Raw genomic sequence first — 24980 nt, 5'->3', positions numbered from 1 at the left:
TAACTGTCTGTCTCTCTCCATGGGTGCTGCCCAACCTGCTGAGTCCCTCCAGCCTTTTATGCTTTGCCCAACAATCCAGCATTTGGAAATCCTGTGTTTATCCAATAAACCAGAATTACATTTTACGTCTGAGCACTTTGCAATCTTCTGAAATTCATAACAGAGAAACACAAAAAGTGCAGATGCCAGAATCTGGAGGGATTCAGTGAGTCAGGCAACATCAATAGATGAAATGGTCCATCCAACATCCATAGTCAGATATGGACCATCCAACACACATGGGGAGAAATGGTCAATCCACTATCCAAAGAGAATGGACCATTCAACGTCCATGGAAAATGGTCCATCCAACATCCACAGACAGATATGGACCATCCAACACAAATGGGGAGAAATGGTCAATCCATTATCCAAAGAGAATGGACCATCCAACGTCCATGGAAAATGGTCCATCCAACATCCATGGAAAATGGTCCATCCAACATCTATGGACAGAAATGGTCCACCAGCATCCAGGGAGAGAAATTGTCCACCATCATCCAAGGAAAGAAATGGTCTACCAGCATCCATGGACAGAAGCTATTCATCTTCATGGATGCTGCCTGAGCCACTGGACCCCTCCAGCCACTCTTTCTTCACTTGGTCCAATTTCAGCAAACTGCTCTCATTTTTTCCCCATTATGTCCTTTTCTCACTTTATTTCTTTAACATGGTTTGTTGGTACTCATATTGCCTGACGCCTCACTGACAAACTTTCATCTCCATGAAGTTAGAACAACTGTGGCCAGTACTGAATGTTATGGTCTCCCAACCTGAAAGCAACAGGTCTATTTCAATCTCTGTTTTCTGTACCCTGACAGTGTACATATGTTGCGAACTCAAGTGTGCTTTACTTTATGGCCAAAACAACCCAACATCTAGAAATAAACACACTCTAGCAACAGAATTCAAGAGTTTGATATTTGATGACTCCCTATCTGCAAGCTCTGTTTCGTGCTCATTCTGAACCACCACGCCCCCCACCCCCGCCAATAATCCAATGAAGATAGAGACTATCTGTAACATCTGTCTTGAGACTATCTAACATAATGCAAATCCCAAAATACTTCATTACCAAATCGAGAAATCTAGTGGGCCATACAGTGGCAAAGAACACTCAAATTATGCTGAGCATTGACCGAAGAGGCTGTTGGTGTGCTACCACCATCCTGCAGCGCCACCTGGTGTCAACATGAAGAACTACAACACTACTTTTCTCAGGTTATTTTTCACTTATAATTTTACTGTTGAACATCTTTCTAAAGGTTCAACTATCAGAGACAAATTAGACTCTGTTCCTGCAGCATTTAAACTAATACGGACATGAAAAAAAAATCTTTAGTTATTCTATTGAGTATAAGTTTAGAAACCTCCCCAGCCCCTTACTGCCCTCTTAGTACCCCCTTTTCTTCTTCTTGGCCTCCGTTGGTCAAGATTGACCATGGGTATTGCACCTCTGGTAGTCACTGGTTTGTTTAGCAGCGAAAACTGTGGCCATGGAGGCTGATCCTGGAACAGCAGGATCTCCCAAAGTTGCTGCCAATATAGGACATTGTCTGCTATGCTCTTCACTCACCTCTTTGCTCCTCAAACTGACTCAAGATCACTCTTTCGCCTTGCTCTAGGTGCTGTTAAAGAGTACCTCTCCATTTGTTATGGCTATCAGCTGTATCCCACCCCACCACACACCCAGCACTCGCCGTGGATTTTTAAGGCTTTCATGTCGTGCTTGCAGAAGTCCTTGAAGCAAAGCTGAGGTATACCAACGTTCCTCTTGCCTTTTGCTAGATCTCTTTGGCAGTCTACCATCCTTCATGCAATGGAGGTAGCCCAACCAGTGCAGTCTGTGTTGTCTTAAAAGCATGAACGTTCTGGGAAGTCCAGCATGGGAGAGGACCTCGGAATTTGGAACTTTGTCTCTCCAGGTGATGCCGAGAATGCAGCAAAGGCTGCACAGGTGAAAACCCCCTTTATGCACTTGATATTTCCCCTTCTTACTTTAGTCTCAATCAAGGCTCCTGACTATTTCTTTCCATGGATCCTGCCTGAGCTGCTGAGCTTTTCCTTGTTCACGCACAAAAGTAAACATTTATTCATTACCTGATTCACTACCAGTTATCTGATCTTTACAGGAACAACTATTGTTGGCACAGTGCAATCCCTAAAACATCAATGCACAAATGCCCCAATAATCTGTTCTTTAAATGGCCTTGGTAGAGAGAGAATGTCACCACTCTTTGAAATAGGGTGGTGGGATTTCTTATGTCTCCTTCAGAGGGTGTTGCTTTACAGTCTCACTCAAGTCTCAACAGCTCTGACAATGTAGCATTTCCTCAGTGCTGATTAGACTGTTAGCCTAGATTACAACCTGCAAAATTGCTCAAATCTACAGCCTATGGGCTCACGGTCCATGAGCCACTGCTGAACTTGTAATAAATCATATTCAGTGTGACTAGCTACACTGCAGTTCTACCCGCCCTCCCCCCCCCCCCCCCACCCCCCCATCAACCATTAATTTCCAAGAATACCCTTCCACTTGGATAATAACACAATTGACCCAATGACGTTCTGGAAATCCTGTTGCTTTGTTGAATGGGTCTATAATTTGTCAATCATTAAGTTCAAATATTCTAGTTTTTCAGTTGAGGGATCAGAAAGAATAAAAGGTTGGCATTTACAGAAGCATTTCTAAAAAAAAAATCTCAAAGTACTTCAACACAAATGATTTTGTAAATGGCCTCACTGTAAAACATCGTTATCATGTGAGAAAATAGAGAGTAATAGATGTGAGGTAGAGAAAATTAGATTGATGTAGAGCAGGTTTACATAGGTTTGACATAGGGCTGAAGGACCTGTATTGTGCTGGAATGTTCTACGTTCTAAAAGTAAATAACCATGTTAAAAAAATATCAAAAACATATCACGTTATTCTGTGGTTTTCCTGTTCAATTTTGTTTTTACATATCTAAACCTTGTCCAAATCCTTGTTCAAAGTGTTATTTGCCTCCATCTTGACCTTGACCTTCACAGCATGATCTGGGCCACTTCATAATATATGGCAGCTCCCATGCTATCTTAGATCAATGGCTTAAAATCATTTGGAATTTATAAAGAAGAATAGCCAGTTCAATCCTGTACAGACTGAATTAAGCACATGGAGATGTGACACACTACCTATTTGGCATTGAGAAATTCAATGACACAGACTCACAACTGATGAGACCTTGCAGGGAAAATTCATTCAAAACAGGAAAGAGTTCCTTTCAGTTCGGAATGTGTGTGTGGTAATCTCAACGTTCATCACATACTCTCCACTTTTGGAAGGCAGGCAAGCAAGACTTGTACTTTTGTTGCATCTTTTATAACTGTCCAAATAGCTTCACTGAGCAGAGATATGATTGTAATGGAGCAAACACAACAATTCATTTGCAACTCGAACTAGCCCCCCCCCCAAAATAAAAATTGCAAGTAGAAAACTGATGGGTTTTTTGGAGACTTTTGTTGAAGATTAAAGATCGGACAAGATTCTGAAGAAGGCCAACATTATGGGTATTTCTGAAAAGGACCTTGATTCAGTACACAGAACCACTGAACGTTAGTATAGAAGGAGGCCTTTAGGGCAAGTTTCCTGAAAGGGCAATCAAACAAACTATGCTTTCTTGCACACTGAATACGTTTTCACACAGCTTTCAGGCAATGTATTTTGGATCATAATCATAAATATATCTAAAGCAAAATGCTTTAGATTAAATGGTCCATTGGCCATTTGACTGACCTGTGTGGTTCAAAATGCTTTATGGCTAGTTGATGGATGATACTTAAGTGAAAAAGTGTGTAATACTATTTCTCCAAACAATTCCATGTTCGAGTTGCTTGAGGGACAACCCAGTGATATCAGGTGGTACTGGAGCCTGTCTGAAAACACTGTGTTCCTCCCATAATCAATTCTTCAACGGATAAACCAGCCTCACGGATGACCTCGGCACATCCAGGATTAGATAAATACTGAAGACTGGCTATTGTTTGTCAGTATGCTTTCAAAGAAACTGTTTTGCAATATGTCAAAACTTCAGGGGGTGGAAGTGAGTGTAGTTGCTACGACTGAGGGACTGAAGCTAGATGTCTGCTGGACAAGATTATCTATTGCCCCACCCGCTCCCCCTCCCCCCCCACCAGGGTTGTGAAAGAAGTACCTGAAGAGATTGTGAACCCATTTGTAGCGATCTTTCAGGAATCACATTGTCAGGAATGCTTCCTGAGGACTGGAAATTTGGACGACTGGAAATACTTAAAAAAACTCATTTAGAATAATAAAATCATAAAATTTGATTTTTTAATAATACAAAGGATTTTTGTGAAGGGGAGAGTGAGGTGGGGAGGGAAGGGTAGGGAGAGGGGGGGAGAGGAGAGGGGGAGACTGAGAAGGCAGGTAGAAGAGGAGAGGAGAAAAGAGAAGAAAGGGACCAGGATCTGGAAAGGGTTAGCGATTCACAGAAATGTTACCAGGATTGGTCATCTTAAATTATGAGGAGAAGCTGAATAAGTTGGGACTTTTCTCCTTGGAATGTAGGAGGCTGAAATTAGGGACCACATGGACATTTATAAAATAATAAGGAATAAATATAAGATGATTTTTTTTTCCTCTCCAGGAAAAGGAAGTCTAAAACCAGAGCATATGGAATTGAGGTGAGAGGGGAAAGATTTAAATGGGACTTACAGGTCACCTTTCCACACAGAGAATTCACTTTAATGAAGAAACCTGTGTTCACTATCCAAAAGAAATTTGAATGGTTTTTCAGTTTTTTGAAAATAGCCTTCAATAGTAGTGAAGTACAAATAGTACCATTTTGGCTTACGAAAGGATTCCAGTTCCGTAAAGTGGGGTTTACCTCTGTATGAAATGAGCTGCCAGAGGATGTGGACTCATTTGTAGTGATCTTTCAGGAATCACGTGTCAGGAATGCTTCCAGAGAACTGGAAATTTGTAAATGTTACTCCACTCTTTAAAAAGATAGACAAGCAAAAGACTGGAAATTATAGGCTGGTTAGCAAGATTCCAGAGTCCATTATTTGAAAGCACACAATAAAACAGGCCAAAGTCAGCATGGTTTCCTTTAGGGGAGATCTTGCCTGGCAAATCTGTTGGGGTTCTTTGAGGAAGCAGTGAGCAGGACAGACAGTCAGTGGATGCTGTTTACTTGGATTTTCAGAGGACCTTTGAGAAGTTGCCATATCAGGTTACTGAACATGATAAGGGACCATGTGTTTATGGGAACAGTACAAGAATGGATTGATTGGCTGACGGCCATAAGGCAAAGAGTGGTAATAAAGAGGGCCTTTTTTGGCTGGCTGCCAGTGACCAGTGGTATCCTCAGGAGTCATTGATGGGACCGCCAGTTCTCATGTTATTTGTAAATGATTTGGATGACAAATTAGATGGCTCTGTGGTCAAGTTTGCAGATGATACAAAAATAGGTGGTAGAGCTGATTGTGTTGAGGAAGCAGGTAGTCTGCAGAGGGATTTGGACAGGTCAAGAGAATGGGAAAACCAATGGCATTTGGAATACAGCATAAGGAAGTGTATAACCATGCATTTTGGCAGAAGAAATAAAAGCATAGTCCTTTTTTCTCAATGGGGATAGAATTCAGAAAGTGCATCAGTAATAAGGTCAATAAATGAATAAAATGGACTTGGAAGAAATGTTTCCAGCAGTAGGAGAGTTTGGGACCAGAGGAGACAGCCTCAGAATAAAAGGACGTCCCTTTAGAACAGTAATGAGGAAGTTTCTTCAGCCAGAGGGGGAAATGAATCTGTGGAATTTGTTGCCACAGACTGTGGAGGCTATGTCATTGGGTAGAGAGGGCGACAGAGGTTATGGGGAGGAGTCAGGAGAATATGGCTGAAAGGAAAAATACATCACCCATGATTTGAATGGTGGAGCAGACGTGATGGGCTGAATAGTCAAATTCCGTTCCTCGCTCTTATGGTCTTAAACTGCTCTGGATGGAGAACTGTTTAACATCCTTCTGCACATCACACTCCAGAGCTCCTTCCTCCATTCCCTTCTTCTGATCTTAACCCTCTTCAAAGTTCAGATTTATTATCAGAGTACATGCTGTACGTGTCATCACAAATAACCCTGAGATTCTTTTTCCAGAGGGCCAGGCAGAATTTCTACTCATCAGTAGTGCAAAATGTACTCAAGAAAAAAGATAAAGCGTACAAAATAGAGAGAAGTGAACAAAGAATGAAATGTAAACAAACTGACTGCAATACTGAAAAAAATAGTCTGTATTATTCTGATATATTGTGCAAAGTAAGAGCCTTTAAATGAGTCTCTGAATTTGTGGTGGAGGAGTCTGAATGGAGGGGGAGCAGCTGTTCCTGAACCTGGTGGTGCGAGTCCTGTGGCACCGATACCTCTTTCCTGATGGCAGCAGTGAGAACAGAGTGGCTGGAGCGGATCTTTGATGATTGCTGCGATCCATGTGGATGTTTTCGATGGTGGGAAGGGGTTTCTTTGTGATGTCCTGGGTTGTGTCCTTTTGCTGGACTTTATGCTTGGTTTCCCCATACCAGCTGATGTCATCCGGTGGGACCAGAAGCTCATTTAAGGACTCTTGCACTTTATTGTTTATTTATGTTGTTTACTTTCTTTATTTATTCAAATGAATACATTGGGTACAGAATTTTTTTGCATTAACTGTAGTCTATGTGAGAGCCACTGATCGGTAGTCATTTAGACAGGTTACCACACTCTTTGTGGTAATTCTGCCTGGCCTGCAGGAAAAGGAATCTCAGGGTTATTTGAGTTGTCCTGTATGTACTCTGACAATCAATCTGAAATTAATGATCAATGGATTGTATAGCTTTGGTTTTCCCTTCCTAAGGCCCACACAGTTCCTTGGTTTTTGTGACATTGTGTGCAAGGTTATTTTTTGTACACCACTAAGCCAAGTTTTCAGTTTCCCTCCTGTAAGCCGACTCATCACTCCTTTTTATACAACCCACTACCCTGGCATCATCAACAAGTTTGTAGATGTCCTGGCTGTCGTACAGAGCCACACAGTCCTAGGTGTAAAGCGAGTAGAGCAGGGGGCTAAGTGCGCAACCCTCTGGTGCTCACCGTGGTGTCAATAGAGATTGCCGAGGAGATGTTCTTGCCAATCCGCACTGATTGGGGTCTGGAGATGAGGAAATCCAGGATCCAATTACACAGTGGGGTGTTGAAGTCCAGGTCTTGGAGTTTGCTGATCAGTTTTGAGTGAATGGTGGTGTTGAATGTTGAACTGTAGTCTATGTGAGAGCGAATGATCGGTAGTCATTTAACCAGGTTACCACACTCTTCTTGGGCATTGGTACAAATGGGGCCTGTACCTCTTCCTCCCACCCATTCCGTTTCTCTAATCTTCTACACCAGTCTTCTGTCCGTTTTGCTCCCCTTCACCTGAACCCTCCTCTCTGCTTCCTCTCATGCTCTCTGTGGAGTGCAGAGGTTATATGACATTTGAAACATCCCATTGGACCAATATTCCTGTGCAATATTTTCCAATGCTGGAAATGGTTAATAGTATATAAATGAAGGTTCCAAAGGTTCATATGTAATCACCCTATTCATGTACATTAATTGCTACTTGATAAGTAACCCAGATATCCAACAATTAATGATTTCGACAGCTTTCACCTGTTCGCTTGCTTTATGTGTTCATATAAAGGAGGGAATCAATAGTGACAAAATTTACTGTTTTGTGTGTGTGTGTGTGTGTGTGTGTGTGTGTGTGTGTGTGTGTGTGTGTGTGTGTGTGTGTGTGTGTGTGTGTGTGTGAGAGAGAGAGAGAGAGAGTCTGTATGCGTGTGCATGTGAGTCTGTGTGTACTTGCGAGTCTATGTGCACGCGTGCGTGTGTTTTTGTGTGTGCACGTGTCAATGGTAATTTCAAGATTCCTGAAATAGTTGGTTTTTGGTTGGCCTAAATAGTGGATGATCCAGCAACAATAATAATAAAAAATACTAGTTAGATATGGACCGCAAATAAAATCAGTCTGCTGAACTGAATCGTTCACTGAATTTTCAGTAACCAAGGTTAAGTGCGATGAATGAATGGCTTCTGACCAGAAGACTCTTGGCCCTTTAAATACGTTTTGTTCACTGGAGACCATAAGGGTCTTGAAGCCAAAAAAGTCTCTACTTTGTCATCCTTCCATTTGATACTTAAAACAGATCAGTATAATTTGAGACTATGGTTTGAGTGGTGCTGTTTAAAACCCTACTAAAACCAACTCACACATTCATAAAGGGCTCGGCAGCACTGAACCAACATCTTGAACGAGCAGAGCTACTTTTAGCTGTGCGTCATTCCCTCTGTTGAATCCAGTTCCTGATGCCTGTCTTTTCTCCCTTCTGCTTGGAGATGTGGGTGATGATACACCACCCCTGTCAGATACATAATGTTGTACATTTGCAGCAGGTCTGGTAAATCCAGTCCCAGAGAGCAGGGTATAAACAGCAAGTGTGACAAACAAGAAAGATTGAATCTGTTGGAAAACTGGAAGAAAATTCTGGCAGAATTCAGTAGGTCAAGCAACATCCATAGAACCATAGAAGCTACAGTACAGAAAACAGGCTATTCTGCCCTTCTAGTCTCTGCCGACCATTATTCCGCTAGTCCCATTGACCTATTCCCATTCTATAATCCTCCAGACATCTCCCATCCATGTATCTATCCAATTTATTCTTAAAATTTAAGATCGAGTCTGCATTCACCACATCAAATGGCAACTCATTCTACAGTCCCACCACTTTCCCCTAATGTTCCCCCTAAACCTTTCCCCTTTCAGCTTAAAAATATGACCTCTCATATTTATCTCCACAGTCTAAATGGAAAATGTCTACTCACATCCAGTCTGTCTATACCTCTCATAATCTTGTAAACCTCTATCAAATCTCCCCTCATTCTCCTTCACTCCAAGGAATAAAATCCTAACAGGTTTAATCTTTTCCTGTAACTCAACTCCTGAAGGTCTGGCAACATCCTAGTAAATATTTTCCACATCTTATTGATATATTTTCTGTGGTTTGGCAACCAGAACTTCACACAATATTCCAAATTTGGCCTCATCAATGTCTTAAACAACTTCAACATAACATCCCAACTCCTCTGCTCAATACTTTGTTTTATAAAGGGCATCGAGTCCACGCTGCTGAAGATCCAGCTGCGCTGGATGGGTCACGTCTCCAGAATGGAGGACCATCGCCTTCCCAAGATCGTGTTATATGGCGAGCTCTCCACTGGCCACCGTGACAGAGGTGCACCAAAGAAAAGGTACAAGGACTGCCTAAAGAAATCTCTTGGTGCCTGCCACATTGACCACCGCCAGTGGGCTGATATCGCCTCAAACCGTGCATCTTGGCGCCTCACAGTTTGGCGGGCAGCAACCTCCTTTGAAGAAGACCGCAGAGCCTACCTCACTGACAAAAGGCAAAGGAGGAAAAACCCAACACCCAACCCCAACCCACCAATTTTCCCCTGCAACCGCTGCAATCGTGTCTGCCTGTCCCGCATCGGACTTGTCAGCCACAAACGAGCCTGCAGCTGACGTGGACTTTTTACCCCCTCCATAAATCTTCGTCCGCGAAGCCAAGCCAAAGAAAGGGCAAGAGGCTAAAAGCTTTCTTTAAAACCCTGTCCACCTGCCACGCCACCTTCAGGGAACAATGTATTTGTATTCCCAGATCCCTTTGCTCCTCCACACTCCTTAGTGCCCTACCATTTACTGTTTATGTCCTACCTTGGTCTGCCCTTCCAAAATGCATCACCTCACACTTGTCTGCAATAAAATCCATCTGCCATTTTTGGGCCCATTCTCCCAGTTGGTCCAGATTACTCTCCAAACTTTGAAAATCTTCCTGGCTGTCCACAATGCCTCCTGTCTTTGTGGCATCAGGAAACTTACTGATCCAATTTACCACCTTATCATCCAGATCATTGATATAGACAGCAAACAACAATGGTCCCAAAGCACCATTAATCGCAGGTCTCCAGTCTGAGAAGCAACCATCCACTACCACTCTCTGTTTACTCCCACACAGCCAATTTTGAATCCAATTTTCAACCTCTCCATGGATACCTAGTGTCTGAACCTTCTGAACTAACGTCTTATGTGGGACGTATCAAAGGTTTTACTAAAGTCCATATAGACAACATCCATACCCTTTTCTTCATCTACCTTCTTTGTAACCTCCTCAAAAAAACTCTATAAGGCTCATTAAACACGACCTACCACACACAAAATCACCTTGATTGTCTTTAATCTGCTCATGACTGTCCAAATACCTATACATCCTATCTCTCAGAACTCCTTCCAGTAATTTACCTACTACTGACGTCAGGCTCACCAGCCTATAATTACCTGGTTTATTTTTGGAGCCTTTTTTAAACAACAGGACAACATGAACTACCCTCCAATCCTCTAACACCTCACCCGTGGCTAAGGACATTTTGAATATATCAGCCAGGGCCCCTGCCATTTCTACACTAGTCTCCCTTAAGGTCCAAGGAAATATCATATCCGGCCCAGGGGATTTATCTACCTTTATTCGCTGTAAGGAAACAAGCATCTCCTCCTCCTTAATCTCCATCTGTTCCATGACACTTCTGATTGTTTTCCTTCCTTCCTTATGCACTAAGCCAGTTTCCTGAGAAAGTACTGATGCAAAAATACTGTTTAAGATCTCCCCCATTATGAGAGGCTCCACACATAGTTGACCACTCTGATCCTTTAGGGGATTAATTTTGTCCCTTACTATCCTTTTACTCTTAATATATTTGTAGAAACCCTTCAGGTTTACTGTCACATTATCTGCCAAAGCAATGTCATGTCTTCTTTGTGCCTTCCTGATTTCCTTCTTGAGTATTTTCTTGTTTTTTCTATACTCTTCAAGTACCTCATTAGCTCCTTGTTGCCTCTACTTGCTGAACACCTCTTCCTTCTTCTTCTTCTTAACCAGATCGCCAATATCCTTTGAAAACCAGGGTTCCCTGTGTCTGCTAACTTTGCCTTTAATCCTAACAGGAACATGCAAACTCTGCACTCTCCAAATTTCACCTTTGAAGGCCTTACACTTACTTAACACACTCTTGCCAGAAATCAACACATCCCAATTCACTCTTCCTAGATCCTTTCTCATTTCCACAAAAATTGCCTCCCTCCAATTTAGAATCCCAACCTGAGGACTAGACTTATCCTTTCCCATAAGCTAATGACATTATGGTCACTGGACCTATAATGTTTGCCTCCACAAAAATCTGAGACCTGACCTGTCTTGTTCCTTAACAGGAGATCAAGTTGCATCCTCTCTCATTGGTACCTCTATATATTGATTGAGAAAACTTTCCTGAACACATTTCAAAAACTCCAAGCCATCCAGCCCTTTCACAGTATGGGGGTCCAGTCAATATGTGGAAAGTTAAAATCTCCTACTATCACAACTTTCTGCTTCTGACTCGGTCTGGTATCTCTCTAAGATTTGCTCCTCCAATTCTCTCTGACTATTGGGCGGTCTAGAGTACAACCCTATCATTGTGGTCACACCTTTCCCATTCCTCAACTCCACCCATTTGGCCTATGTAGACAAATCTTCCTGGCTGTCCTGACATATGATCCAAGATTCACGATCTCCTCCACAGAACCTCTCATCTGTCTTCCTAATGATGAAATCCCTATCACTACAGCTCACCTTTTTCCCACCTTCCCTTCTTAGCCATAGCTCCATACTTCATCCCAGAGACCTGGTTGCCATGGCTTGTACCTGGTAGATGATCCCCCTCAACAGTATCCAAAATAGTATACTTGTTTTCCAGGGGAATGCCCATGCTCTGCCTGCCTGTTCCCTCCTCTAACTGAAACCCATCTAAACTCTTCCTGTCTCCTAGAGACAGTCAGCTTCTTGCTCCTATACCAGCATTATGGCCCAAATTGATGTCTTTCTATTGCCTTCCATGGATGCTGCCTGACCTGCTGAGTTCCTCCAGCATTTTGTGTGCCAGCTTCTGTCACTTCTGAGAGTTCTATTCTGCTCAAGGATGGTGCCTGCAGCTCCTCCAAAGTCGGTAGCTGGACACCCCACTCACCTGTAGCTGGTCCCCCCCCACTCACCAGAAGCTGGTCCCCTCCACTCACCATTAAATAGCTGGTCCCCCCACTCACCAGTAGCTGGTCCCCCCACTCACCAGTAAGTAGCTGGTCCTCCTCACTCACCAGTAAGTAGCTGGTCCCCCTCACTCACCAGAAGCTGGTCCCCCCACTCACCAGTAAGTAGCTGGTCCCCCCAACTCACCAGAAGCTGATCCCCCCCACTCACCAGAGGCTGGTCCCCCACTCACCAGTAAATAGCTGGTCCCCCCACTCACCAGTAGCTGGTCCCCCCCACTCACCAGTAGCTGGTCACCCCACTCACCAGTAGCTGGTCACCCCACTCACCAGTAAGTAGCTGGTCCCCCCACTCACCAGTAGCTGGTTCCCCCACTCACCAGTAAGTAGCTGGTCCCCCCACTCACCAGTAGCTGGTCCCCCTACTCACCAGTCCAAAGAACAGGACATTCTGTGCTATCTGTGGCCTTTCTGTCATAAAGACTAACAATAGAAGAATTGTCAGATCCTTAATGTGTCCACCTGTCAGGACATTACTGAGATTGTGGATTGCAGAGCTCCTTGTGAACTTTTAGGGAAGTAATGTAAGCACTTCTTCCTCTGTTCCACAAAGCGGACAATGACCTGGTGGATCCTGAGGCAAAGATTGAGGCTTGCCAACTCTTTGCCTCTTGTAGTTCTGCCATCACTTTCATCCCTGGGCTGCAGAATTATCTGAAGTTATAGCTTTCTGAACTCCTTTGAAGAGCCTTTTGATGTTTTTGGTTGCTTCCCACACATGCATCAGAGCTTCTCAGCTCTTTGTCCTGCAATGTCTCCCTTTAACTCCATGATGTTCACCAACCCCCAGTCTGCACTAATGGGGAGCACAAAGTTCCTTGTCGTCCTTTTAAAGGAAAACCTATCCTGGACCCACAACTTCTCATTAGTCTGGAAGGGGCAGCAGCACCTACACTTCCTTAGGAGGCTCTTCCGGGCAAGCCTACCGTCCACCTAACAATGTTCTATAGGAGCACAATAGACAGTGTCCTGTCTGGCTGCATCATAGTGTGGTATGGTAGCTGCAAAGCATCAGATCAGAGGTCAGCACAAAGGGTGATTAAAACTGTTGAGAAGATCACTGGGTATCTCTTCCCTCTAATGACGATAGCTACTAAGAATGGTCTTGAAGAGGGCTCAGAGAACTATTAAGGAGCCTTACCATCCAGCCAGCAGTATCTTTGAGACACTCCCTTTAAGGAGGAGATCTCGGAGCATAAAATCCAGTACTGCCAAGTTGGGAAAGAGCTTCTTCCAACAGGCTGTGAAACTATTCAACAACTCTAGAAACCCAGAAATTATTTTTATATCTATTTTAGATTGTTTATATATTTATATGTATATACACACACAGTATGTCATTTGTGTGTCGGGCCAACGGTGTGTCTGTGTGTGCACTATAGTCCACAGATACACTGTTTGGTATATGTATAATTAGATGACAATAAACTTGAACCGGCCCATTGCAAGGTGCAAGAGCATATGTTGGAGTGCCGTGCCTTATGACAGGACTTTTGTCTAAGGTCTTGCATCCACAGCATTCTGGGGAGTTGTTTAAGCATGCAACATCTGTGGCATCAATGAATTGCAAGGAAATGTAGTAAATTCTTGGGACCGTGCATACAGATAATGACGTCTTAATTGCATTTACTGTATATTTTACGAACAGTGTACATTTATGGAAAAAAATAATTGCATCAATTTCCTTTTTCCATCTGAAAACTTGAAACAAACTCAGTACTAAATTACCAAGATAGTGCAGTTTGGTTAACCGAGTATTCAAGCTTTTGTGTGTACCCAAAGCCATCAGCTACTTTGAGATTCCAATTTGATTTCCATGAACCATTAGTTGAAGAATAAAATATTGTAATTATGAAACCTTTGAACTGAAGATGCTGATAAATCATTTACTTGTTCTTTGCCAACAAGAGAATACTGATCAGCAGCAGGTTTTACAGGCTTCTGCATTTATACTTTTCACTGCCTCATAATAGAAAAGCCACTCCTGTGCAAACAGTCACATCACAAACCACTTCCTTCCCAATCTATTAAGAGGAGGCCCAGTAGCCTTGCCCTTGTCAACCTCCTTAAGAAATATAGGTGCTGCTATGCCTTCCTGACCAATGAGAAGGTGCTGTGTGTCTAGAATATGTCATCCAATGCAAGTTTACCCTCAGGCTACCGTGCACGAAGACACCCAGGTCCCTTTGCATCTGGGTATTTTCAATTTTTCTCTCCATCTAATAAATAGTCTGCCCATTTATTTTTCTGCCGGAGTGCATGACCGTATACTTTCTGATATTGTATTTCATTTGCCTCTTTTCTGCCCATTCTCCTCATCTCAGTCCTTCTGCAGCCTCTCTGTTGCTCCACCACCTACCTATGTATCACCTGCAAACTTATTAATTCCTCCTCTCCTGGAAGTAATGGACCAGATTGAAGAAACACAAAACATGCCATATTCATGCAAAACAGCAATAATTACAATAATACCAAAGATGCGGAAAGAACCACTAACACCAGCATCGTTTTGACCAATATCTCTCCTCAACACAGATTATAAGATAATAGCTAAACTATTAGCAAACAGATTGGCTAAATGTATACCAAAAATAGTAAAACTAGATCAAACTGGATTTATTAAGAAAAGACGAACAACAGACAATATCTGTAAGTTCATTAACTTAATCCATGCAGTACAAGGAAACAAAACGCCAACAGTGGCAGTTGCCTTAAACGCAGAGAAAGCCTTTGACAGAGTAGAATGGAATTATTTATTCAAAGTACTACAGAGGTTCAACCTACCAGAGAAATGTATTAATTGGATTAAAGCATTATATAAGGGACCATTGGCAAAGGTGACAGTAAATGGATATATATCAAACCAATTTAAATTAAGCAGGTCAACTAGGCAGGGATGTCCACTATCTCCCTCACTGTTCGCGTTAGCTATAGAACCATTGGCAGAACTGATAAGAACAGAAAATAAAATAGAAGGATAAAAATAAAAGAGAAGGAATATAAAATCAGTCTATTTGCAGATGACATCATAGTATACTTAACAGAACCAGAGTTATCAATAAAAGAATTACATAAGAAATTGAAGGAATATGGAGAAATATCGGGGTACAAGATCAACGCAAATAAAAGTGAAGCGATCACCATTTAGATGGCAAACACAAGCAATCTGATACTTAGGTATTCAACTAGATAATATACTAGGCCATCTATACAATCTAAATTATCAGCCATTAATGAAGAAATTACAAGACGACTTAGAACATTGGAAAGACTTACCACTAATACTGATAGGAAAGGTAAATTGTATTAAAATGAATATCTTCCCAAGGATACAATACCTATTTCAATCATTACCAATTCACCTAACAGAGAAATTCTTCAAGGAGCTAAAGAAAATACTAAGGAAATTCTTATGGAAAGAGGAAACCGAGGATAGCGCTAGATAAATTAACAGAATGGTATAAACAAGGGGGCTTACAGCTACCAAACTTTAAGAATTATTATAGAGCAGCACAATTAAGATACCTATCAGATTTTTATCAAACAAGGGCAAAACCAGATTGGACCAGATTGGAGCTAGATAAAATAGGGGAGAAGGTACCTGAACATATACTATATAAGTGGGATGAAAAGTTGGTGCAACATGGGAATTCACCAGTACTGTACCATCTGCTCAACATTTGAAAGAAGATTCACTTAGAAAGGAAAAAAAACAAATGATCAATTACCAAAATTAATATTGACGCAAAATCAACTAATCCCCTTCACAATAAATAACCTTTCCTTTAGAGAATGGGAGAGAAAAGGGATCAAAAGAATAGAAAATATTTCTTATGTTTTGACATCACCAGAGGAAGGGCAATTAGAGATGGGCCTTAAATAATGCCCTCAGCAGCAACAGTTATGAATTTTTAAAAAATCATACTTCCTCGATTTGGAGTTAAACAAAAAAGTCTGCAGGTCGAGAACAGTACACAACGTGCTGGAGAAAATCAGCAAGTCATGCAGAATCCACAGGAAGGAAAAGGATCACCAACATTTCAGGCCTGGGGCATCCTGTCGATGCTGCGTAACCTGCTGATTTTCTCCAGCACGTTTTTGTATGGTACTTCCTCAATTTCTTCTGTCTTATGATGATTTCTTGCATTCCGTTGTTGAATCGCTCATTATTGGGGCTGCACAGATAACGACTTGCAAAGTAGCTTTTTATGTTTCACGAACCTTTATTCTTAAGCCTCAAGCATAATCACAACAGCTCTCCTCAAGTCTACTATGTGGATGAGCATTGGGGCTGGCTAGTCCAGTGATTCACAATTCTGTGCAGTGGTTAAGGAAGAGCGAAGATAAAGCGGAATCCCTGATCATGTTAATTGAATTTTGATTACCCGCGCCTTTCAAAGACCTATGTCAAACTTCCACAACAAAATCAATTGCGTTCAATACAATGATCTTGTGCCTTTAGAATGTTATTGTGGGGGATGCATCAATTTCCCAACAGATGTTCAGAGCTGATTCACTTTGAATTTTGCCATCCCTCATCTGAAAGTGCTTTTAATGTCAGGAAAGAAGGAGTGACTCTAAGCATATATTTCGCCATCCAAAATCAATCACTTCTTTTCAAAGGCAGTACAGTTAGCACATGTAAGACAACTAACTACTGTTTATGCATCCCCAAGTCTGGGGATAAGCAGCACTTGCTCCACATGTTCAGCACCTCAGCATAATTGGCAAGGTGCTTTGGGATTAGAAATATCGCATAAAATCAAAATGTAGTGGATATAATAAAGAAAACATAAAGATTAAAAAAGAATGAAACGGTCAACTTAGTGTACAGGAGAACACTATTACAGAGGCAGTGATTTGAGTTTGAGTTCGGCGTTGTCTGTAAGGAGTTTGTACGTTCTCCCCGTGACCTGTGTGGGTTTTCCCCCGGCTGCTCCAGTTTTCTCCCAAGTTCCAAAAGTTAATTGGGTGTAATTGGACAGCATGGGTTTCAGTGGACAGAATCAGCTTCTACCGTGTGGTGAATAAATTTAAAAAAAAACCTTCAGTGCATATTTAGGATTTGGCGAGAAAACCTCCACCTCCCCATGAAGGATGATGTGACTGAAATCCTCCTATAGTCATTCCATTACTTTAACGCACACATCTAATTTAAAGTACAGGGTGCCAACACGTTTATTGAGTAATATTACTTTCTCAAAGATATAAAGGTGCTCTCAACCAGTCTGCTGTTAGCAATGATTTACAAATCACTATTAGTAACAAGTATGTAGCAGGACTGCTATATTAGCAATTCCTTGTAGCTTGAGATTTAAACCATTATCAGGCAAATTACAAGAGGTAAATCTATATTGCAGGCTTGTCCGCCAGTGTGCTTCTTTCCCCTGATGCATGACTCACACAGCTCCCCTGTTGATACAATGCTTCACGCCACTTCAGATTGCACCAACAATTGCAGAATCTCCACCTAAAGAGGTAGTTCTGTCCTTTTCCCATGTTCCCACTGGAAATGGCAGAATGGTTACAAGCACAGATGGAAGCCACATGGCCCATTGAACCTGTACTGAAATAAGATGGAATGTTGACCGATGAAATGACTCATGCTGGCTCCCAAACTGCAACAGTACATCGTGGCAGTGTAATGCAGAATTAAAAAATTACAGCTACTTTTGTAATGGTGCTTGCTTAGGTCACATGCTTAGGGATATGACAGCCATAACATAATACTTGGCAGAAAAATACTCAATCCAGCTCCGCTATTGGATTCAGCATTACAACCCTGGGCAGCAGATTGTCTATTGGTATGGATGAACTCTCTTACGGATGGGACAGAGTCTATTTTATAGCAGTTTACTTACTCAGCAAACAGCAAACAAAATGTCTGCTTGCAGAGTCTATTACAAGAAATTTCAGCAAACATCTCCTGGTGAAAGCAGAATCATTTCTTTAGCAAAATATGGTAGATCGTGAAATCTTGGCATAAGGAGGCTATTCAGCCCATCAGCCCATGAAGAGCTAGCCATCTTAATCACATCTCTCATCCTAAAGTCTGCAGGCCTGTGAACATGCAGTCCTGGGTCCATCTGTTCCTCTCTACTTAACCCATCCACCATTTCCTGTGTATCCTCGTGGTTTTCTAGCCCTGTTCAAACACATTACCTCACTCTCTTCCCAATGGAAATGCACTTGCCACATTTCTGGTTACCTAACCTGTGTCACCCCTCCCCCCCACGTATAATTGTTCTGCCAATCAACTGATCATCTCAGTTCTTACCATGACTTAATCTTCAATTGCAGACCTTAATTTCTATTTCTAGAAATTTTAAAAATTGCATTCAAGTTAAACTGTTTCAAGAAACCCATCATCCAGATTGTGTAGGTAATGTTTTTTCATCTGACCTCATTTTCCTCAACTTTCTCAGATGAGCCTGTGCACTTATTTCCAAATATTTGCTGGATATGTCCTCTTCTCCTTAAATATAAACTATATGCACAGGTTGATAGGATAGATAATAAGCCTATGGGATGCTGGGCTTCATTAACAGGGGGATTAACTTCAGGAGTAGAGAGATCATGTTGCAACTCTACAAATCTCTGGTAAGACCACACTTGGAATATTGTGTTCAGTTCTGGTCACCTCATTATAGAAAGGATGTGGAAGCTTACTGAGTGGGGGCAGAGGACATTTACCAGGATGTTGCCTGGATTGGAAAATAAATCTTATAAGGCAAGGTTAGCAGAGCTGGGACTTTTCTCTTTGGAGCATAGAAGGATGAGAGGAGACTTAATAGAGGTCTACAAGTTGATGAGAGGTATTGATAGGGTGGACAGCCAGCACCTGTTTCCCAGGGCAGGAATGGCAAACACCAGAGGACATATGTACAAAGTTAGGGGAGGTAACTTTAGGGGAAACATCAGGGTTTTTGTTTTACACACAGAGAGTTGTGGGTGCTTGGAATACCTTGCCTGGGATGGTGGTGGAGGCTGGAACATTAAGGGCATTTAAGAGACTCTTAGACAGGCACATGGATGAAGGACAAATAGAGGGCTATAGGGTAGGGAGGGTTTAGTACTTTTTTTAGGGATATATGGGTAGGCACAATATTGAGGGCTGAAGGGTCTGTAAGGTGCTGTAGTGTTCTATGTTTTATAATCCACAATGTGATAATTCATCTTTCTCAGCAACAATAAATTGAAGCTATTTGTCTACATTTGATGACCTTAATGAAGTAGCTGGAATGAATATTAACTGCAGTTATTTTTTTCCACTCACATTAAAATGACAATCAAATTTGCCAGAAATGCTCCTTCACTCTGCATGATACAGGTATAAGAAATGGCTAAATGCATTGGCAATGTGATGTCCTTGAGAAGCAAAACAAATCCAACCCTGCCAATTACTGTCCCAATTAATCTACTCTCGATGATCAACAAAGAGATGGAAAGGTTCATCAAGCAGCAATTGCTTAGCAACAACTTGCTCATAAGTTTTGCCAAAGTCACTCAGCTCCTCATCATCTATTACAGTCTTGATCCAAAATTGACAAAAAAAAAGCTGAATTCCAGAGATGGAGTACCTGTAACTACTCTTGACATCGAAGCAATGTTTGATTAAGGATGGCATCAAGGAACCCTGGCTAAAATGGAGGCAAAGAGAATGGATGGAATCACTCTTGGCATAAAATAAATGGCTGTGATGGTTGAAGATCACTTGTCTCAGCCATGAGACATTTCTGCAGGAGTTCCTCAGGAGTGTCCTTGGACCAACCTCTTCAGCTGCTCCATCAACGATCCTCCTTCAAATGTACAGTCAGAAACATCGATGTTCACACACCATTTGTGACTTTCCCGATAATGAAGCATTCCATAGCCAAATATAGCAAGACCAGGACAATATCCTGGGCTGGGCTGAGGGGCGAGTAACATTTACGCCAAGCAGTGGCAGAATCCAGCTATCACCTCCTGCTATGCAACAACATTATATCACTGAATCCCCAGCTATCAACTTCATTGAGATTACCATTACCCAGAAACCAAACTGGAGTAGGTAGGCATGTACACAATGTGGCTATAAAAGCAAGTCAGAGGCGAGGAATCCTGTGAATCCTCATCTCCTAACTCTCCACCAACAACACAGTTCAAGCCAGGAGTATAGTAACATAGCAACATAGAAACATAGAAGATAGGAGCAGGAGTAGGTCATTCGACCCTTCGAGCCTGCTCCGCCATTCAACGAGATCATGGCTGATCTTAAAGTTCAGTACCCCGTCCCCGCCTTCTCTCCGTAATCTTTAATACCCTTATACTGAAGAAATAGATCTAATTCCCTCTTAAATATATTTAATGAACCTGCCTCTACTGCCCTCTGTGGCAATGAATTCCACAGATTCACCACCCTCTGGGTCAAGAAATTCCTCCTCATCTCGGTCCTAAATGGTTTGCCTATTATCCTCAAACCATGGCCCCGGGTTCTGGATTTTTCCATCATTGGAAACATCTCTTCCGCATCCATTCTGTCAGATTCAACAACTCTCAAGAAACTCAACACCACCCAGGACACAGCAGCCTGCTTGATAGACACTTCATCCACACCCACTCATTCACTCCACCTCTGACACACAGTAAATGCAGTTGGTCCCATTGGCAGGATGCACTGCAGCAATTCACCAAGACTCCTTAGACCACACCTTCCAAACCTACATTCTCAACCAGGTTGAAGAGCAAGGGGAGAAAAAGCATAGAAGGCACGAAACATGGAACTAAATCATCCTTCCATCAATTTCGCTCGGTCCATGCCAAACAGCATTTTGGGTACTCCCACACCTCAAGGAATGCAGTGGCTCAAGACGGTAGCTCATCACCACCTTCGCAAGGGTGGGCAATCGAATGGTCACTCAGCCTATGAAGACCACATCCCTTCAATGAATAAAATATATGAACTTAAACAAAACCTAGTCAGAAATGCTGAATTTATCTTGACCACACGTGTGAATAAAAGAAAGCAAGCCTCCATCATCCTGTGTTGAAGTGATAAGAGTATGACTCCTGTGAGACAGATCTCTTGTGAAGAGTCAGATGTAGGTGCCCTGTCATTGTATCATGACTCCAAGGAGTCATTCTTCATTTAATATTGAAAGCAAAAGAGCGGATCATGTTCACTAATAATTCGGAATTATGCAATTTAGTATTACAAATAAAAAGGGGAAACACGTTTACATTTCTCTCTTTTGCAGACATACATTTTTCTTGAGTTCAGTCTACTTTAGTAGAGATTCTGCCTGGCCTACAGAAAAAAGAATTTCAGGGTTGTACGTGATGCCAATGGGTGTGTACTCTGACAATAAGTATGAACTTTGAATGCAAGATTTGGTCACAGAAAGTATGGATAAAGAAACAAGTCTTCAGGAATAAGATAGTAATGAGGTGGTGGCTAAGAGAGGGAATTCCAGAGCCTGCGGTGTAAACAGCACAAAGCAAATTGAGGAAAGGCAGGTATCTGGGAAAGTTGTCAGCAAGATTGTGGCACCGGGTATGGGGATTTCTAAATTTATAACTCATAATTGGCAGGGAGTTCTAAACAGTCAGTAAACAAGCAACAAATTGACTTGCAAATGGTCCATAAAAGGACAAGAGAATGGGCAGCAGAATTTATAGCCACTTTGAAGTATGAGATACATTGAGTTTGCATGAACCTGAATACCACAGAATAGAGGAAATTAACTTCATTTGTCACCTTGAAGTGAAATTACTGAAGGAAATATTTTGCATATAAAGGCAGGTGTGTTTTTTAACATTCTGATCTAAACAAAGATATTTTCTTTCTTTACAGTTTAATATTAGCTGTTATACACAAAATCTGATGACAAAAAAAAAACATCTGAATGGGAACAGAAGAAATGAAACCCCTGTAAACCAAAATTCAATTCCACCGTACAACTCCAGACATGCTATTTGGGTTCTTCATTCCAAATCTATTTTCTTCTTCTTTGGCAGTCCCTCCAGATTGACATTGCACTCCAGTTCCAAGGGCTCTGAGGTGATGGACGAGGCCGTCGTGGGAAGCACAGATAGGGCACCCCCATGAGAGATGGCAGATGGGTAGTTTGTGATGGGGTGGGTTTCTGCATTCCCCTGGTGCACAGACCTGAGGCAATGTGTAAAGTGGGGGAAGGGTGGAGGTAATGTGAGGAAGAGCTACCTGATTTCCTTTCAGAAATAGATGGCACGCATCCAACTTTCCCTCCCAGAACTTCCAACGCCAATACTGTTCAGTCAATTTTTCCCATTGAATCACACTTCAGTTCCCCGCCTAATAACCACCTTTTATCAGCTTAGCTGTACAAATAATTTCAGATAGTACATTAATCAGACAACAGGTTCCAACCAAGCACTCAATAAGCATGGCATTGTGCATGTAATTAGCTAGTCAATGGTTCTCAGAAATAAAAAATGACAATTTCATGTAATTTGGTCAAGTTGTAAATTAAATTTAATGCATTTTTTTTCTCCAGAAAGCAGCATTGTCAAATATTAATTTGAAGCCTGCTGTGGCCTTTAGCGGAAAGTAGTCCAAGGCAAGCTACTGTGATCTCATAGCAGATAAGAGTCCATTCTCAGTCAATTTAATTGCATTAATCACATAATTTACAACATGCTGACTACAAGATAGGCTTGGTGAAAAGCAGTTGCTTCTAATTAGATTAATCATTTTCAATCAATAAAAAAATCAAGCACCAAATGAATTGTTCTGCAATTTATAAGACGAGGCCCGGTGTTTTACAAGATTAAATACACTCTGAATAATTCACCTTGCTCAGGTCATCACACTCCTTGGTAGCCTCACCTTTCATTTCAGCTGAAAAGATCGTGGGCAACATAAATAGTTAAGAGGTTTGTACAGTTACAAAAATGTACATCTTCGAATTATTGCCTCAGGTCGTTAGAAAGAGATTCAGAGATCTAAAACAGAGGGGTTAAAGGAGTTTGAACTCAAAATGTGACCATGAACACAAAGTGCTAGTAATTGTTTCTCTTCATTATCTCACTCCAGCAGGACATGGTATCCACCTGTTTCAAACAGGCATCAATGATTCTGACGCCCATGTAAAGTACCGGCAATAGCTCTTACATCAAGTGATATTTTGAAAGCCTGCTATTAAAGCATATCACCTCCAGCAACAGGTCTATGCTGGATGCCATCTCACTGGCTCTACACAAAGCCCTAGAACACCTGGACAGTAAAGATGCATACATCAGGATGCTCATCGACTACAGTTCGGCATTTTACACCATCATCCCCTCAAAACTGATCAGCAAACTCCAAGAACTGGGAGTTAACTCCCTACTGTATAATTGGATCATGGATTTTCTCACCTCCAGGCCACAATCAGTGAGGATTGGCAAGAACATCCCCTCCACAATCTCTATCAGTACCAGACCACCACAGGGCTGTGTTCTTAGCTCCCTGCTCTACTCACTTTACACCTATGCCTGTGTAGTTCAGTACAACAGTAACACCATCTACAAATTTGCTGACGATACTACTGTAGTGGGTTGTATAAAGAAAAACAATGAGTCAGCATGCAGGAGGGAGATTGAAAACTTGGCTGAATGGTACACCAATGACTCCAAAACTAAGGAGCTGATTGTTGACTTTAAGAAGGGATGTGTATGATCCAGTGATCATTGGGGGAAATCAGAGATGGAGAGGTTGAGCAAATTTAAGTCTTGGGTGTCACTATCTTGGATGATCTTTCCTGGAGCCAACACATGAATGGCATTGTGAAGAAAGTGTGTCGGTGCCTCTACTTCCTCGGGAGTTTGCGGAAATTTGTTATGACACCAGAAACCCTGGCAGATTTCTACAGATGTGTGGTGGAAAGCATACTGACTGGCTGCATCATGGCCTGGTGTGGGGACACCAATGCCCCTGAATGTAAAGCCCTCCAAAAGGTAGTGGACAAAACCCTCCCCACTCTCAAGAACACCTACAAGGAATGCTGCCATTAGAAAGCAGCAGCAATAATCAAGGATTCACACCTCCCAGCGCAAGCTCTGTTCTCGCTGCTGCCATCAAGAAAGAGGTATAGGTGCCACAAGTCTTGCACCACCAAGTTCAGGAACAGCTGCTCTTGCTCCACCATCAGACCCCTCAACAACAAACTTAATCAGAACCTCATTTAAAGACTCTTACTTGTGCACTTTATTGGTTTTCTTTTGTTCTCTCTGTATTGCACAGTCAGTTTGTTTACATTTATTATCTGTTTACAGTTCTTTATTTGTTTATGTGTATATGCGATGTACAGTTTTTCGTTTGCACAAGCAATAAGTAGTAATTCTGCCTCGCCCGCAGTAAAAGAATCTCAGGGTGGTATCTGATGTTATGTATGTACTCTGACAATAAATCTGAATCTGAAATCTGAATTTATTTCCAACAACCACATACCAGACTCATGGTTTCCACTGAAGACCTTTCTCCTTATTGGTAAAGACCAAGTCCACACCAAACGGTTTTTATATCTCATGAATTCAGAGAACAACTTTTTTTTTGGAAAGGGCATATCCAAGTTGTTTTCATTTCCTACCTCATTTAATCCACTGTTATAATCAGTTCGACTTTGTACATAGTGTCTTATTTAGGTCTGCACCTGTTGGCTCTCACTCTCATTCACTTTCTGAATGAAACATGGGGTCAGCTGCAGCTAAGTTGGATCTCACTTCTACGTCAG

The 24980-nt window shown here is 41.9% G+C and overlaps 1 protein-coding gene across 8 annotated transcripts in view; it reads right to left on the bottom strand.

Moving 5' to 3' along the window:
- mad1l1 (mitotic arrest deficient 1 like 1) overlaps nucleotides 1–24980 on the bottom strand; it is a 1066498-nt gene that overhangs the window by 334031 nt on the left and 707487 nt on the right. The window lies entirely within an intron of this gene.

The sequence above is a fragment of the Narcine bancroftii genome, chromosome 3 (genome assembly GCF_036971445.1).
Source record: "Narcine bancroftii isolate sNarBan1 chromosome 3, sNarBan1.hap1, whole genome shotgun sequence".
Taxonomy (NCBI): Eukaryota; Metazoa; Chordata; class Chondrichthyes; order Torpediniformes; family Narcinidae; genus Narcine; species Narcine bancroftii.
Note: the sequence above shows the minus strand (reverse complement) of the source record. Positions and strands in the feature narration are given on the sequence as shown.